At 41.5% G+C, this 18484-nt stretch overlaps 1 protein-coding gene across 2 annotated transcripts in view; it reads right to left on the bottom strand.

The window, feature by feature from the left end:
- zfhx4 (zinc finger homeobox 4) overlaps positions 1–16728 on the bottom strand; it is an 86073-nt gene extending 69345 nt beyond the window's left edge. For both annotated transcript variants that reach the window (XM_062985978.1, XM_062985980.1), the window contains exon 1: positions 16624–16728. The gene's annotated coding sequence lies outside the window, so the exon portion shown is untranslated. The remainder of the gene's footprint in view (positions 1–16623) is intronic.
- Between the last annotated feature and the right edge of the window lie 1756 nt (positions 16729–18484).

Raw genomic sequence — 18484 nt, 5'->3', positions numbered from 1 at the left:
ATAAATGTAACCAGGTACTAGTACACAACCGTGGTGCAAGAGGAATCATTTATTCATCTTTAGTAATCACTTCATTTTGATCCGGGTTGCAAATCTATTTTGGTATCCCTAGCCATAACATAGGACCTAACAAAGCCCCAGTTTATTTTGAGGCATCACACATTTACTTGCTCATTTAGATACACTCATGCCTGGCGATCCACCAACTGGTATGTTCTTAGTAATCAAGCCAAACTCCACCAAATTAGCAGTTAAAATGAATCAAAACCTTGAATCTATGTATCATAAACATACCCCTTGTGCAGTTAAAAAAAGAGTATTCTTGTCTGGCGCTCACAGACCCACCACGACCCTAACCAGTCTGTATGAATGAACAAAAATAATAGTACTGTGCACATGTGTAAACATGTCTAAACCTGAATCTCTGCTTTGCTGTAAAGCTATTTAAAGATTCATTAAAAAAACACACCGCCTGTATAACCTTTACACCCCCAAGTGAACACACACACACACACAAATATATCCTGACGTGTTTGCAATCAGACAGAATTATTGCGCAACGTTCGCCAATTGTTTTTGCCATATTAAATAAATACACTCAGACACTGCATTCTTTTAACGTGGTATTAAAAATAAATGTAGAATTTCATTTTTCAATAAAAACTGACATCAGATGCAACTTATACCACCAGTCCTAATTTATCTCAAGTTCTTAATCAGCAACTAGCCCAACTAGTGCAAAAGCAGACAAAATTAGCCTCCTCTGGGAACGAATCGGGCACGAGCGGTAGGCGAGCATTGATGCAATCCTGGTGGAATGTGTGTCTAAAAGCACGCTCAGTGGCAAGCCGAAGCCTAGATTACAGTGCTCTCCTCTGATCACTTCTGCATCTCCCCTGGAAGATCACAAGGCACCGTCGAGGAGCCAGCAGCTGCGTCTGCGAGGCCTGTGGGTGCATCGTAGCGGCGGGTTTGTTTTTATGTTTGCAAATGCAGGCGTGCACATGGACATGTGTGCACCATAGTCGACATTACTGCCACGTTCGGTTTGCTTTAACGCGCATCATTTTGAACCACCATCGCACCATGAGCGCGGTTTGATTGTCAGGATGTGATTTGTATCCAGTGTTATACAACCCTTTAGGTTTATCAAACGCTGTATAGGATTGTTAGCAGATGTAACCAAACGGTACGCCTCTCTTGTTTGCTAACTTCGGGTGGCACGGATGCTGGGTGGCAGGGTGGATTTATTTATTTACGACAAACCACAGGAGCATTATCATAAAATAAAACAATGGGCAGATTAACATGGTTGGAAAGGGCTTTGCCACCTTCCATATACATGAACTTGCTAGATGTTTAGTTTTGTTTTTATAGATGGGGGAGAGGAGCGCCATGCCTTCCAAAGAGATAGCATTAATGCTATTTGAACTCCTGGCATCATCCTATGGCATTACTACAGTGTCAAGACTTACACAAGCTTTCCAAAATAGATTTAAACGTCTAATTATTTATGTGTTACAGTAATTAATAATGGGATTATAAAGAAACTGGACCTGATGTACACAACATATTAAAATTATGGATTAAATCATGACCATTACAATATTAATACCAAATCTTTATATCACCCAACCTAATAATTAGTTTCATAAGCTTAAAGTTAAGAGTAGACATAAGATATACTGGAAATACATAATGGAAATAAGTAAGAACTATAACAAACAGCCTCCATAAGTGGGTTGATGCCCCTACATGACTCCATGTAGTAAATAAATCACACTCTTTAAACCAGGAGGCCATCAGGGTTATCCAGTCATTCTGTGAACCTCCTCCCGCCTGCCCAATCCAAACAGTTCATGCCCATTTAGCTGAGCACCAACCCAAACACCAAAACAAAAGACTACAGCATGTCTATCAAAAACATATCAAATACATTAATACATTACCTTCTCTTCGAACACATCCCGTTCTTATTTTACCCTTTTAATTTTCTGAAACGTTCGAAGCGATTCTAGGAAAACTCCACCCACATGAGGTGACTTAAGTGTGAAACAGTTTTTTTCCTCCTCCCTTTTTACTTTCTCCCTCTTTTAAAACCTACAAAGAGAAGGCTGAACTGAAAAAAAAAAAGCTCCCGAATACAAAGAACAGAAAAGGCTCTGTGAAAACAATGAGGACAGGTCTGGCCGAGCAGAGAAACAGTTCCCGTTTTCCCATTGGAACAAAGCGACGGCAAACAGTGTTTCTACCTCAGGTTTTTAATTAAGACTGTCCCGGCCCCCCTCTCGCCACGGTCCGTGGAGACGCGGCCTGTGAAGTGATTAAAAAGAATGCGATCTGATCAGGACAGGGAAAGAATGGCGCAGGAATGCTCGCTTGGTCGCAGTGTTAAGTTCTTGGGAAAGAAAGCCTAGGGACTCCTATTGCCTATTGTTTTTTCTGCACTGCCTCCCCCAGTCACCCTTTCTATCTGCCATTCAGAAGCTCATCAAGAAGGACGTTTTTTTTTCTTTCTTTCTTTCTACGTAAGCTGACCATTTCACTTGCTCTTTTTTTCTCCTAGATAACTGAGATTCATTCTGACTTTTGGTAAACAAGCCAAGTTAAAAAAGCAAAAAAGGTAAAGACATTTAAATTATATCAGGTTTAGGAAAGGTCACCCCTACTCAACACTCAAAATCAAAATGTCATAGCAAGTTAAGCAAAGACAATGAGGAGTTGTGGCGTGAGCGCAGGCCTCACAAAGCCGTGAATAGGCCCTTGCAAGAGTAATTATACCTGTTTATTTGTTGCCATGCTGAAAGGAGAGATGAGAAATCCATCAAAGTGGTATTATCTCAACATCAAGAGCTTCCCTGGTGCACACTGGGAGGCTTAATTCTTTCTTGTTTAAAGAATCAACCATTCTTAACTGAGTGAGAAACTGAGAACGACAAAGACGTTACGATTTTAAAGCTTTCGCCAGCCTTCGCCTGTTCGTGCCTTCAGGTGTAACAGTAGAAGCGGCAGGACTCCTCGGTGTCGCAGTCATGTTTAAAGCCCTCATTTTCAAAAGGAACCATATCATTACCGTCGGGCGTGGCACAATCCTGTGGTATGTTTAGCACGGGAATCTTTCTGTACAAATTACCTGTCCGCAAAATAGCCTTCGGCAAATAAAATCAAATTGCTCCGACATGCCAAGAGTCTGTCGGTAATCTTTTCTTGAGCTGATTTAAACAGTGTAAAATCATTTACAGGGAAAAGTAACAACCTGCGTAAATAAACGCAGCATTAAAGATTAAAAAAAGTACATCATAGTTTACATTCACCAGCGCTTCGTTTAAGACTGTTAGACCAGGCAGACTTTAAAAACCAGGTCTTGTGTGGCATTCCCCAGACCCCCTCACACATTTGCAAACTTTTACCAAGAGGGCCCGGTATCAAAGGGAAACATAATCTACATAGCTAATGTCTTTTCCCAATTCAAAGCAGGGCACGCTGCAATTTTTCTTAGCCCGGCAATCTGGAAACACTCTGGAGTTAATTACGGCTGATTCGAAATGAACCGCACAAACAAAGGCCGGTCTATGTCCAGACAATTATACCGCATTAACCGGCTTACAGCTTCCTGCTGATGTTGCCGCGGCTCTTCTGCCTCGCCTTTGCCCGCGCCGCCATTAACGAGGGCCGGCGCACAAGAATGTGTGACGACCTCTCGTGACATGGCGAAAACTTTCAGCCCGAGTCGCCACAAAGGGGAGAAGGTAATTAAGTTTGAAAGAAAAGGCCCTTGCAACAAACAATGGCGCTGTGTCTCCGAAGGAGCGAAGGAGGGGGCGCAGAGGGAGCGCGGGGGGAATAAGAGAAAAAAGAGAAAAATCATTAACATTCACAGGAACTGTGAGAAAGGAGAAGTCTGGCTGGATGGTCTTATGTGCAGGTTCTTCGCTGGCCGTGTTGAAGGTCCGCTGCACATCTGGATTTACAACTTGACTTCTGGTGCCCATGTGATGGCAGATTTTTAGCATGACCCACCTCCTGTTTTCTACCCCCCTTTTTTACTCTTACTCTTTCTGATTGTTTCAACTTGCACTTAATGGACAGCATTATTATTTTAATATTATTATTTATATGTATTATGATTATGCCAAGCCATATAATTAAAGAACATAAACAAGCTTGACTATTCATCTGAGATGCAACATTGATCCGCACTTTACCTTTCAGTTGTCACAATACTTAATTTTTAGGAGTTTTCACTTCTCGCTCATGCACAGAGACTCAAAGCGATGCAAAATGTAAACTTGGACCTCATGCAGAGGTCAGTTTGACATGAATGTAGTTCAGCCTAATTCAGCTTGCTTGTACATAATGTCTACTCCCATCAAGGCGAGTTGTTTCTACACTCACTGTCCATTTAATCAGTTCCACTTACCATATAGAAGGACTTTGTACGTCTACAATAACTGACTGTAGTCCATCTGTTTCATTGCATGCTTTGTTAGCCAGCTTTCACCCTGTTCTTCAATGGTCAGGACCCTCACAGGACCACTACAGAGTAGGTATTATTTAAGTGGTGGATCATTCTCAGCACTGCAGGGACAATGACATGGTGATGGTGTGTTAGTGTGTGTTGTGCTGGTATGAGTGGATAAGACACAGCAACGCTGCTGGAGTTTTTAAGCACCTCACTGTCACTGCTGGAATGAGAATAGTCCACCAACCAAAAATATCCAGCCAACAGTGCTCAGTTGACAGCATCCTGTGACCACTGATGAAGGTCTAGAAGATGACCAACTCAAACAGCAGCAATAGATGAGCGATCGTCTTTGATTTTACATCTACAAGGTGAAACAACTAGGTAGGAGTGTCTAATAGAGTGGACAGTGAGTGATCCACTTATACCAGCACAACACACACTAACACACCACCACCTTGTCAGCATCACTGCAGTGCTGAGAATGATCCACCACACAAATAATACCTACTCTGTAGTGGTCCTGTGGGGGTCCTGACCATTGAAGAACAGCATGAAAGGGGGCTAACAAAGCATGCAGAGAAACAGATGGACTACAGTCAGTAATTGCAGAACTACAAAGTGCTCCTATATGGTAAGTGGAGCTGATAAAATGGATAGTGAGTGTGGTTCTAATGTTATGGCTGATCAGTGTATTTCTTAATAGGACTGTACAATATAATAATGTGCCACCCATGACAACAGTGAGGGCCATTAGTAGCCGTTACACATTTATTCACCGGCCTGACATGGAACATGACGTTGTCTCGCGAACGCTGTCCACAGCCAGGAACACATACAGCTTTGACAGGGGGACCAAAATATTTCTTTTGGCGCAGGTGTGTTTTTTCACCGTGCAGAGAATCTAATTGCGGCTCTGTCAGCCTCATGCTCGGTAATCACCCTCTCTTTGTCTAGTCCATGCAAAGCAGGATTAGAGTTAAAATGATGACGGCCTAATCCCTTGATTTTCCTGTGCTAAGTAAATATTAATCTACTGGTCAATCGTGCCTTTCTTTGTATTGTCCAACATATACAATATGAACATGCTTACCGGTTATGTAAATCATGCTTTCAGGACATTTGTTTAAATGCAAGAGCGTTTAAATTCATACATTTATTAGTGGAATTAGGCTGAATATTTGTCTCTATGCAGTGCAGGACTGATGAGACGCTATTATTCCGGTTTCAGATTTCCTAATCACCTTGTTTGTTTGCTCGTTCGACTGTACAGAGAGTCCAAAGCAGCCGGCATCGACCCGAATCAAAGAGGAGCGCCTGTAGACTCGACTTGACCGACTGTGTACACTATAGACGTGCCAGACCCGCCGCTGTTGGACAGAGCATGTAGATAGCTGAGCAAACATGGACCATATGCCTGGCAGGGACACCCACACATGTTCTTTCAGTCTCTTAGCCTGTACTGTATAGCATAGTAAGATATTTTAGATGACCCCCCCCCCTCTCCCCGCCCCCCTTTATAAAACCCAGCCTAATACGGTCTTATAGGCATAATCCCAAGACTACATCCAGCTTTGCTTTTAAATTACACAATTGTTTTGGCTTTTCATGTCTGTTTCTAACAGTTTCAACCACAATTCCCATGCTGTCACCAGTCTGGGAATGTCTCATTTAAAAGATGAACAAGAGACGTCGTTTTAATTGCAGCTCCTTGTTTGATTCTGACCTTTCCTTACTGTCATTTTCCCAGAGAAACAATAAAGGTTTAAAGTTCAAGGCCCTTTGGTGAAGGCGGCACTCCCTGACTCCCAGTCCTGTAATTATCTGGTATTATAAACATAATCACAGGCCAGGTATCCCTATACACATTCCTCGCCTGTTAGCTATATGCAAATCCAGGCATTCATCACCGAGCTATTTCACAAAGCATGGCAAGCAGTTGATTAATGAAATGAAAAACTGCTGCAAAGTAAGTTCACAGACGACGGACGAGATGCCTCTCCTCCGTTTCCACCCCCCCCACCCCGTATCTCTCATTTCTGGAGCCAGAGAATTACTAATTAACTTAAGGTCTGGGCTTATATTTAATTAGAGAGCTCTCCAAATGAACTTTAGACCAAAGGCATTTGCTTTTTAAACAACGTCGTACTGACAGCTGTTGCGAGTTTACCCTTTGCTACATGCGCGGCCACGGAGAAAAAAAATAACATTTGTTTTCGGTGCCGTCCCAGGGTCGTTGCTTCGGCGAGACGGGCGCTCCGTTTGAAAATCGTACGTTTTAATTGGATTCCACTCCAAACAAACAACTGTCATGTGTAATTAGCGTGGGCCCAGATTAGGGCCGCAATATTCCATTATCAAATCAGATGAATGTCACGAAGACCGAACAGGCTCGGGAAAGTTATACAACTAACTTATAAACTATACAAAAATAACTGCATGTTTTCCTCTTCTAAAAGGGTTAATTTGTTAATTTAATGGTGAAAGAAAAAAAGATTTGTGTTCGATGGAAAGGGCATGGGAATAAAACTATTTCAAAAAAGCTGAACGTATCAGCCAATCCCGGCCCGGCTGAAACATTATCAGGGGCTGCAGAGAATGGAAGGCCATTGGTGTGTCATGTTTTATGTGTCTCAGCTCGTGAAAGGCTTCAATAAGATGTTGGGGGGGATTTTAAGGTCAGTGAGAACTTGGAGGAGCAAACAGGGCCTGCGTCAGCATAACCGCCGGCTAATTAAAAGCAAAGAAAACACATTATTTCTAAAGCCGGGTATGTTAATACGCAGGAGGACAATGATTTGTTTTGCTATGAAATGCCATGCTGTAATAAGCAGGAAACTGAGGTTTCAAATCAAATGCAGAGTCCAGATGTGGGCATGTACAACCGACTGAACGTACTCATTCACTTCTAGAAACTCTGTACCGGCTTTAATGGAAAATATTCCCTATTTCATAAACTAGGCTATTTTCTTTCTTTACTCGACTCCCTCAACCTCTTTCTCTAAATTTAACAGCACTCTGGGACACATTTATATGTATCGCTTGATCTTTGCAATGGCCTCTGATTAGATTTTATAAGAACAAACCTGGCTGACCTCAATTTCCTCTAATGCATTTTTCATACATTTCCAAGAATCTTTTCCTAATACTCCTCTTACTCCAAGTCAAAATTCATTATTTTTTCGAACCACTTTACTCCAGTCATGCTCGAGGTGGTCCAGCACCACTCTAAAACATACAGCCCACGGGACAGCAAAACATTCTGGATACTCGCACCTTAAAGCTAAAAAAAGTAGCAAATCCACCTTTAGTATGTTGTAGAGGTAGAAGGAAACCAGAACAACAAATGCAAACATCGTAAACAGTGACCGAAATCGAGGATTGAACCTAGCTCCCTGGGGCTGACACTTATCAGAACCATTATCATTTGTTTCCAAAAAGACATGGACAACAGTTTGATTCTCAATTCCACCCCAATGAAAGATCCCGATCCTGATCCTCTCGACCACACCCCCACCCCATGCCCCTCCCTGTCGGACTCTTTGACGCAAACTGAATATTGCGCCAACCTTTAATTTGGTCCGGTGCTTATACCATACCTATCATTAAAGCCGCTGACAAGATGACCAACGACAGCACCTCAAACACCTCCGCAAACACAGCCCCGATGGAGCGCCGAAGCCGTCTTTAAAGCGAATAATTAGACATGATTCCAGTGCAGATGCCAGACCGGAGTGAGACAGGATATGAGAGGTCTAGCATTAACTAAATACTTCTGTGGAGACAGCAGCTGCTTCTTTTGACCTCAGGCGCAAACAGCGAGCCGGCATTGCGTCTGGAAACCTGCTCGCTTCTCCATAAACACAGATGCACCCTACACACACACACATACACACACACACAGGTGGCATAAACATGTAAATATCTGCGCCTCATTGGCCTGAGATAACCAGGCGGCATGAATATTAATGGACGATTTTAATGGAAGAGCTTATTTATTTGTGTACATAAGGCAGCACTGGTCATCCATATTCAATTACGGTGTCATCCTTGTTTTTGAGGTGAATAATGACAAGACGGTATGCAAATGTAATCGGAACAGACATGGGCATGACTGCTGGAACATCTCCGAAACACCTGTTCAACCAGGAACTGCACACTGAGGTTCCTAAACTAAAAACTATATTATACTAAATTAAATGGTCAGCTATAGGATAGAGAGTTAACCTATTGTAGTTGCCTGTATAAGTCAAGTTTCAGGTCAGGAAATCCAGTAAGATACTACACTACCCATAATTCCAAAGTAGAACACACCAGTCCCAGACTGGATAAGACAGTAGTTGTAATAAAGCCCTAACTTACCCTAGCCCACTGTCCAAAGGAGATCAGACCATATCATGTGCAATGCTGCATTTGTACAAACACTGTAGTATTGGGGCATGGTTTGCCAAAGCAGCATAGGTGCTGGAGACCTGTCTGTGAGGAGTTTTGCATGTTTTCCTCATGTTTCCTCCTGGAACTCCAGTTTCCTATCATCTCTCAAAAGCATGCAGATGACTAGTTGTAGATTTACAGTTCCAGTTGCCCCTAGGTGTTAGCGAGTAAGTGAGTGAGTGTGTTCTAATCTCTGTGATGGATTAGCAGTGTGTCCGAGGGTGTAACTGAATGTTTCCAGGTGACGACGGACCCATCGCAACCCTGACCAGGATGAAGCGGTTTGTAATGACACTAAGAAGTAATTAACAATACACATTAATAACACAGATTAGATCAGATCCAAACCATATTAAACATATTGATCTGAAACTGATTTGTGGTCCGCAATGCATCATGGGATCTGTAGTATTATGAGCCATAATTAGTATTTTTGCATGATGGTACAACTAGTGCAGAACTGGCTACTCTGAGTCTGCCAGGCGGGCGTCTACACGCAGACATGACTGGCTATGTCTGAAGAGAGGAGTGGTCAAGACCTCTCAATAGATTGGCGTCCAGTCCGTGTGTTACTAAATTGTCCCAGGGGATACTGTGGAAACCAGATGCACCATGACCCTGACTAGGACAAAGGAGTGGTAAGTGTTAAATCGCTTCAGGTGGATGATTTAGTATATATCACGGCTTCTGTCTGTCTTATTTGTCAGCTCCTTTGTTGAATGGTTTCCCACTGACTGTTTTTTTGGGAACTCACCCAGTATTTTGGCGTGCTGGGCCTCATCAGGGACCCCTATTTCCGAGGGCTGGTTTGTCACAAACAGCCAGAGTAACCTGTCATATCGTGACATCTCATTCTCATTTCTGCGCTATCCCTTTTCTATCCACTGTCTCCATTGAGGATTTTGAGATCTTTTATTCATTACTTTGATTGGAATAATTTGCCCACCTTATTTATTTGTTAGTGTCCAATTTTTGTGCTGCTTTTTAGCCATAGTATTGTTCTACCTTGATGTAATATTTGCAAATGTGCTCTCTGTAGCGAGGTGCCATACAGTCCCTTTACAGAAAATTAGTGCCAAGGCCAAAAATCAGCGTGCAACCCCGCTAACCCTAAGCTGCACGCCCCATCCAGTGTCAAGCACTAGGCTAATGAAAGAAAACCCTGCCATCCAGGCTGTGTTGAGGTTGTCGAACCTGATTGGTCGAGGCAGACCCGGCACACTCCCTGGTATGGCAGCAGGAGGGCGGCGCTCTTAGATTATTAAACAAGAGCAGCATCTTTCTCTCCTATGAGATTCAGCACTGGCAGAATTTCATGCACAGCTCTGGGCCAAATGATTAACATACATGGTCCATCATGTTGATCTCTGTGCATAATTCCCTTTTCAGCCGGAATAAAAGCATGGACGTCGCATGCGCCGTTTTAACCCCGTCTCTCTCTCTCTTTTTTTTTAATATCCTGTAGCAGAGGTTTCATGCCAAGCCTGAGAAGAAGCCGAGGAAAATCCCCAGCTCCGACGAGACATGGGCCGACGGCGAAAGTAATGCGATCCCTGCTGGCCGGAGACCAAGAGCAACAAAAACATTTAGATAACAGTGTTCAATAATGGAAGTTTTCAAAGAGGACAAAAAATGACATTTCCTAACACTAACAAAGCCTTACGTAGGGAGATTCGCAAACGTCCGACGTCCTCATCGGTCACCTGCGCTCGCTCATCCAGGACTATCGGTAATTCTATTCTATTCGTGCAGCATTCAAGCTTTAAAAAAGGGAGGGGGAGGATTCTTTAATGTGTACAGATTTCAGTTGGCAACCAGGCACAAGTCAACATCTGGTAAAGCATGTCAGCGATCCAGGCCGACATTAAAGCATGACCTGTCTAACTGTGCGGGGCCTCTAAAAAAATGCAGACGGAGGCCATACTTCACGGTGCATCCCATTCTGCGGGGCCGGGGTTAAACCAAAGGACACCGCTACCCTTCACGATCAGCTCAAAGCTGACTTCCTTTGCGCTGCTGGAAATATTACGGTGCTCACTATGCCGACAAAGGAGCGGGGTTCATCCACGCTGGCCGCGCGGGGGGGTTTTCTATTGTGGCCGATAAAAAAGCGTTCAGCCTGGAGAGTTCTAGAAAGCTAATGCCATGACAGAAATGATGATGGCGTCCAGAATTCACATCACCCAGACGTCATCATCAAGTCAAACCTCATCACGTTAATATGAGAATAAATAAATATATAAATAAATAAACAGAAATCAGAACTATATTTTTTATCAATTAAAAACATGACTTAAATTAGAAAAAAAATCAATACCTGCAAGCTCCTACCCCTACTGTGTCTAAACGCAACCGCATAAAGAACAGGAGCCTCTATTTACAAGGAGGGAAGGGGAATGAAGGGAGCCATTACCATACATATTACTTCACGTAATGACAAAATCTGCAGGCATCCTGGGAGGCTGGAGGAATATGAAGCCGCGTGCTTGTTGTCTCAAGTCCTCGACAAACGCATCTTTAGGGAGAGCTGGCCCAGAAATAAAGCGAGAGGAGGTAGCGTTTTTGCTCTGCTTTCATCTCAGTCACTCAGTCATCCATTCACTGGCCCATTCAAAAGCTCTGTGCATTATGCAAAAAAATGCTAATCCTTTTCCGATGCTTTCACAGTCGTACAAACCCCTTTTCCCCCCATTGAAAAGCAATTATATCAGTTTACATTTCTGTCAAAAAACAGGATTAATGCAGGAGTACTAGCAATGTGGCGGGTATCCCCCCCCCCCCCCCCCCCCACCACCAAACAAGCTGACGGAAACAGGAGATTATTCGAGATGGCGTTCTGTTTTCTCTAAAAAAAAAAAAAAAGAAAACTAGAGAGGCTTTAAGAATGTTATTTAATTAGCCAAAGGGAAAAGACAAGAGCCTTAGTTGCTGTGGAAACTCTTTTCTGACCCGACCTTCTCCTCGCCAGGGTCTGAGCAGAATGAGATCCAGTCTGGTCTTTTAATCAGAAACAAATTATCAAACAACGTTGCCAGGTTTTATCATTCCGTCTGCATCTGGTGGCCTCCTTGGATCGTCTGTGCACTTGTGCGTCAGGCGCCATGACAAACGAGACCAGGAAGACCACCCTTTGCCCGCCCATGCCAAGATTTGCATATGCAAATCGCCGCTCGTTACACAGGAGCATGAAAACAAGTGGCATTGTGAGGTGCATTAAGCTGGCATTTTTTGGTTGTAAGCGTGTCTTTTGGGGAGGGGGTGGTGGTGGTGGTGGTGGTGTAGGGAGGGGGGGTTATATGGGTAATCTGTATACGGGCCTATTAGTCAGGACAATTAACCCTGTCTCCGTAGAGACTAATGAAATTTTGCTGTGGTATGACCTGAATTAGATAGCTGGATATGTGCTTTCACAATCCAACTCCGAATCCATTATGTTGCCCCCCGGAACAATGAGGCGTTTGTGTTTGGCTGACGTGCGGCAGCTGAACAAACCCTCTGAGCTGACAATTTGCATATGTTAATATAATTAAGCGCTAATTACACGAAACTTGCACGCATTTACTCACACTTTCCGCAGGCGCTGCAGAGCTTGAAACCCATCCAAGTAAGCATTTAACCCTTCAGACAGCCACTGAGCAAAAAGGGGGGAGGACTGGCCATGTCTGGAATGGCCTCGGGGCTGACACCAAGCGCCCCCTGCTTAATACGTTAAGCCACCTCCTGACTTCTCAGCTTTCCCTGCTCCCAAACTGGAGCGTGTTCTCCAGCCTCCTAACCAACCCAAAATTGAATTGGGCCTGCAACAAAAGCCCCACGGTATCTCCGCCAACAGTGTGATAATTTTCTCACCGCCGTGCGTGGCGATCGTCCCCACCACAGACGCAAGACAGCGGCGTGATCGTTAAACTGCCGGCGCAAGGCAAAGCCACATCAAGCACAAACAAACCACTCGATATTTGTGTTTGAAGACGAGCCAACAGGCAGCACCGAGCCCCTTTTTTCCCTCAAAATTAAAATAAGTCATGTTTGATGTTCCATCTGACAGGTTTACCATAAACATGCCCAACGCTTACTGACGAACAGTTCCTTAGCAAAACAGACAAGGGAAAGATCTTCCCAACATCACACCCAGATGTGCGACGACGTGCGGGTTTAAAAGTCCTATAAAAAACGAAACGATATTCAAGCCAATCAAACAACCGTGGTCAGATTAAAAGGTCCTTTGTCCTCATCTGTCTGCATTTCTTTTAGCGGCTAAATTAAGCGAAGCTCTTCAAAAAGATGTAAGATGAGCCAAATGGGGGGAAAATGTTCTATCACATCTGAAATTCATGCAGCTGTGCAGAATGTAGTCCAGATGGTGCAGGAGGAATGGAAAAAAAACAAACACCTGATGACGGACAGCGCGAGCTCGGAGGATCACAATAACGTTAGGGTTAAAGAAAACAGAAATCGACCCTTCTGCTGCTTTACTGTAAGGCCGTACAGATTCGTAATGAATTTCCACAAACGGAATAACACCACGTTTTGTGTTTTCGGAGCCTGAGGTTTCTAACGATTGCTCATCTAGATGGTTAATATCATGCTAAACAATAAAAGTCGGTATTTTGCTGAGTGCTTCGTAAAAGACCTTAAGGAAAATATACACTCTGCTATTATAAGCATTCCCTGAAGATATAAAGTCAGCAGTTATGGACATCTTTTGTTTATTCATGGGGCTTTCCGAAATATGTGCATACATTATGTCTGTGTGTATGTAGATCTTGTCTTTCCGTGTGTCTATCAGTGTAAGGAAATCTTCTGTTTATTTAAAAAAACAGTATGTGCTCAAATATTTGACGATTTAAACAGATACCCGATCATCGATGAGCTTTCGAGCAGCCGAGTGTGTTAACGTCACAAAGCAGAGGCGATCACTGTGCGTGAGATTTTCAGTGTCGAACAGGCTCGTAGCAGCCACCGCCGCTGTGGGCGATTTTAAATCATCCAGCCTCTTTCATTAGACTTGAGACTTATTGAGGTGGAAACCATAAAATATGAGGAAGGGAAATGTAATCCCTGAAATATTGATTTGCACATTAATATGGTATAGGCAGAGGGCAATCTGGCTTTATGGAAATGACACTTTTTCAAGCCTTTGTAAAGCCGGAGACAATCATTCTGCCAAACATGTATGAATTTCAAGTTATTAAAGGCCAGGCCTGTGTAGGTCTGCGAATTTAATCTGAAATGCTGTGTACTATTGTTGTGTCTAACAAATATGCAGATTCTAAGCCACGACTCTGGGCAAATCCATACACGTGTACTACTTGTGTATGAAATAGTCCTGTAAAACAAATGCCATAATATGTTCTCTTTTTAGGAGAAATATTTTGCATATGTTTTTTGAATGTTCATGGAAATACAATCTGATGGGTCTAAATTTGCATAATTAGTTATTTGGAATCTGGTGTTTGTTGCTAGCAGGCAGGAGATCAATTATTAATCATAAACATACAAATAAAAATGCCTTGTATTTTAAGGTAGGAAAGAAAAGCTAACCTGAAATATGGGGGGAAAGGAAAAAAAGGGTAAACGCAGATAAAAGCAGATATATTACCCACTTTAGTGGGTTTATTTAGTGAATGAGACACGTGACACGTAAATGTAAAGATCTGTACGTAATCAGGAGTCGATTTTGATAAAGGCTAAATATACAAGAAATATCATCTGATGCCTGTAGCCTTAAATAAGACAGAGAAACAGACTACCATATAGTCTAATAACTAAAGATGCCATTAATGGTTATTTAGAGTAAAACCATAAAAACATTAGCAGTTCCCTAAAAACCATTTAACAGTCGGTTCTTTAACTGTATTGGTGGTGCAATTAACAATTATTTGTGCTTATGCTTATGAATAGCTTTCCTTTTTTTGTTTCCTTGTGACAAACAAAGGTTAATGAATCATACAAGAAAACACTACTGGCTCCTAGGGAACCATAACTGCATCCTTCTAAAAAAAAAAAATTCTAGTGAAATTTCTAGTGAACCACAATACACAAACAGCAGCTAAAAATGACCCCACTGTTTGTGGACTCACTCTTTCATCCCCTAACACTATACTAATGCAACCCATGAAAACCCATCAAGCTTGTACATATAATGTCTGTAAAATACTAACAAGAATTCTGCTGTGGTATTTAAATACATCCATTCTATTTATGTAGACAATATAGCAAAGCAAGGAAACTGTTGCAGCCTGTACAGAGGTGCTAATCTAGTGTGAGAAACACATTCTATCCACGAACACACTACATCAGGATGCTGAAAGGTTGAAAAAGAACAAAAAAATAATGTTTGAATAAAGATTCACTGAAACGTGTTGCATTAATTTTACTTGATTCATCTTTGGACAAAACATATTACATCAACACAAGTTGTGTCCTATTTTTTTTTGTAAATCTTGTGTTGATGTAATATTTTTTCACCTGGAACTGTTGTCCATAAATGAATCAAATTAAACAATTTATCCTTTTTTAGTACAGGTAATAATACAAATAAAATAATAAGAAAAATAATAATAAGAAAAATAATCCTCTTGTTCATCCAAAAAGTAAAAATGTTCTAGTATTTTATTAGATAATCAAGCCTTGAGATCTAAAGAGCGCAAATAGTCACTCCACGGGGTGCATGAGGGGAGAGAGCCGGGTCTGTGGTGCGCTGTAGGGCTTTTATGGTGCGCTCGGTGGGTCTGTCTGATCGATCCCTGCGTGTCACTGATTTCCAATCGGAGCTGAGGATCTTAAACTGACCCGCAAGCAAAGCCAGCACACACACACCGATACACACACACACACACACACACACACACACCGATACAAACACACACACACACTACACAGCACCAACTCAGTTCCTGCGGGTGCAGAACTGTGTGGAGCCGAGGATCATAACGGTACCGCGGATAAAGGGAGTAGATGAAAAAGAAGGCATGGTAGGTATCAAACAAGGAAGAGCTCCAGGTGATCGGGTGGGAAACTGCGATCTGGTTGAATCTGAGAAACACAGGTCGCGGGGTTACCTGGGCTTTCTTTTTCTTTTATGTATGTCTGGTTATTTTAAGTATTTCTTTTGCGTTAATGTAGAATTAGTGGCTGGTTGTGCGCGGCGCAGGTAATAAATATTAGTACTACAGGGATGGAACTATTTTTTTGGGACGAGGAAACACACCGAGAGCAATTGACTGTAGTCCGTGTTTATTTTTTAGTATTTAGACAACCAATATGTTAAAGTAAGCTAGTAAATCATCAATAAAACAAATGTTATGTGATGAAAACGCAACAAACGAATTGACGGACTGAATAAACATTACGCATATGCAAAACGAATCTAAATCAAAAGAGTTATATAAAAATCTATTGTTTGTCATATTATGCTAAAAAATAAGCTTTTCATTCATTATAACTTTGCGCACACTGAAAAAGCCAAATGTATATCCGAAAGAAAGAAAGAAAGAAAGAAAGAAAGAAAGAAAAAGAGAAAAGTTCGGCTGTCTGACAGCTCCAAAACAGGGTAAAAAACAAAGAAACAAAGAAACAAAACCAACATAAAAAAAGCAATAAAGAGAACTAAACAAACACAGTAAAATAACTCAGATATCCGAAATGATCTATACCTTGTATGACCAGAACCTAACCACTTAGACTGGCTACTCCAGAAAAGTTGGGGGGAAAAACCCAAAACTTACTCCCCATGCAGCCTCTCCGCTTCCGAAAAGCCTTCTTCCGAAATCTAGTCTCCGAAGAAAAATCCAAAGGTACAGGAGAAATAAAAAAGAAATAAAAAAAACCAATAATCCTTTAAGTTTGTTGAGCAAAAAAAGAAAGAAAACAAAGCCGTAAACAGAGCGGCTGATAAAGCGATAGAGCGATTGAGAAAGTGGATCCAGCAGCTCCGGCTCCGCTCGCTCGCTCGGTAAAGCCGCACCGTCGGCCGCGTCGCGCTGTCGCTATAGTGCGCCCACACACACGGGCTCCGAGAGAAAAAGCACGCTCGGAAATCAAAATCCGATATGTCTTTATTCGCCTAATTATTACGGTTTAAGCCCTGTGTTTTTTTTCCTAAAGGAAAAAAATGGCTGATTAAGTTGAGTGCGCATGTCTGTGTGTGTCTATTCCCGATATGCACTGTGGTAATGAGAGAGAGAGGGAGAGAGGGAGGGAGGGAGGGAGGAGTGAGGGAGAAAGAGAGAGAGAGAAAGAGAGAGAGAGAGAGAGAGAGAGGGAGGCGTAATTAGTGAGGTGATCAACAGTCTCAAACAGTCTCCGCATTGCAAACGACGCGCTGCTACTGCCGCAACTCGCACAGGCGCTTTTACACCATCGCGATACCTGCTGCTGCATCTGAATCTGCAGTTCTGCACTGTATGGCCAACACGAGCCAACTGCTCAAAATGTAGCCTTATTACACCAAAGAAATAAACAGTCATGTGCGATACTCCTATTCCATATTTAGGAAATAAATATTATAAAATAGTACTGGCCACAACACAGGCAACGATAAGAGATCAATGAATATAAAAGAGGTAAATGCACTAGTTTAATGCACCCAAAGTAAACAAAAGTGGTTATACAATCTAATAAAAATGTAAATCTTTACTGTATGTGGAAACTATAGTGTAGACAAAAATAAAGCTAATACAAAACGTACAGTTTTACGTACAGTAAAAGAGGAACATTTCTGGTTCATAAAAACCTTTTTGTAGCTTTATTTATGATGCCACATGGATTCTAAGAATTAATCACCACAATACATGATTAAAAAGATTTGTTTATATCGTTAAAGATATTATTTTTGGTTTCTTTATTGCTGATGGGTATAATTCTGGAGTTACATCATGTAAACACTGCAAAATGTCATGATCACATAAACGAAAAATTGTTTTGTTAATAATTCAAATAAACACTGGTAAATATATTAGCTAATAACAGACATGTTTCCTAAAATGTTTACCTTTATAAAATTAGTAATAGCATTGACAAGGAAAGATACAGTTTTTAATGGACAGTTATTATTATAATCAGTAGGTTATTACAGCCTATTGATTTTGTGCTTTTGTAATGTAAAAATGTTAAGTCATATGTGGTGTGTAAGCATTAATGCTTAAATAAATATTTTTTTCAGTTTATGTTCAGTAAAGACAACTAAGCAAGTACGATATAAGCTATAAACTGTTATTAAATGCAGACTATGTATGCTGTATTATATACGCACAATTTAGCAAATATACTGTAGACAATTAAATAAATGAATATGTATGTTTATATTCATTATACACAATATTCAATATACAAATACACCATTAAGCATAGTCCATATGATACATAGTATACACTAAAATGCAGAATGTCTGCTTACATATTATATACACAATTAAGAAAGTAGTCAACGTAAAAAAAAGAATATAGGTTATAAAATACAGAATATGTAAATGTTTACACAGCATATACATAATTAAACAAGTAGTCTATATAGGCTATAATAAAGAATAATCCATACTGCGAATACCGAGGTGGAAAAAAGGAAATATGTGTGTACATTGATCATTC

This window comes from Trichomycterus rosablanca, chromosome 23 (assembly GCF_030014385.1).
Source record: "Trichomycterus rosablanca isolate fTriRos1 chromosome 23, fTriRos1.hap1, whole genome shotgun sequence".
Taxonomy (NCBI): Eukaryota; Metazoa; Chordata; class Actinopteri; order Siluriformes; family Trichomycteridae; genus Trichomycterus; species Trichomycterus rosablanca.
This window is presented reverse-complemented; position numbering and strand designations above follow the sequence as displayed.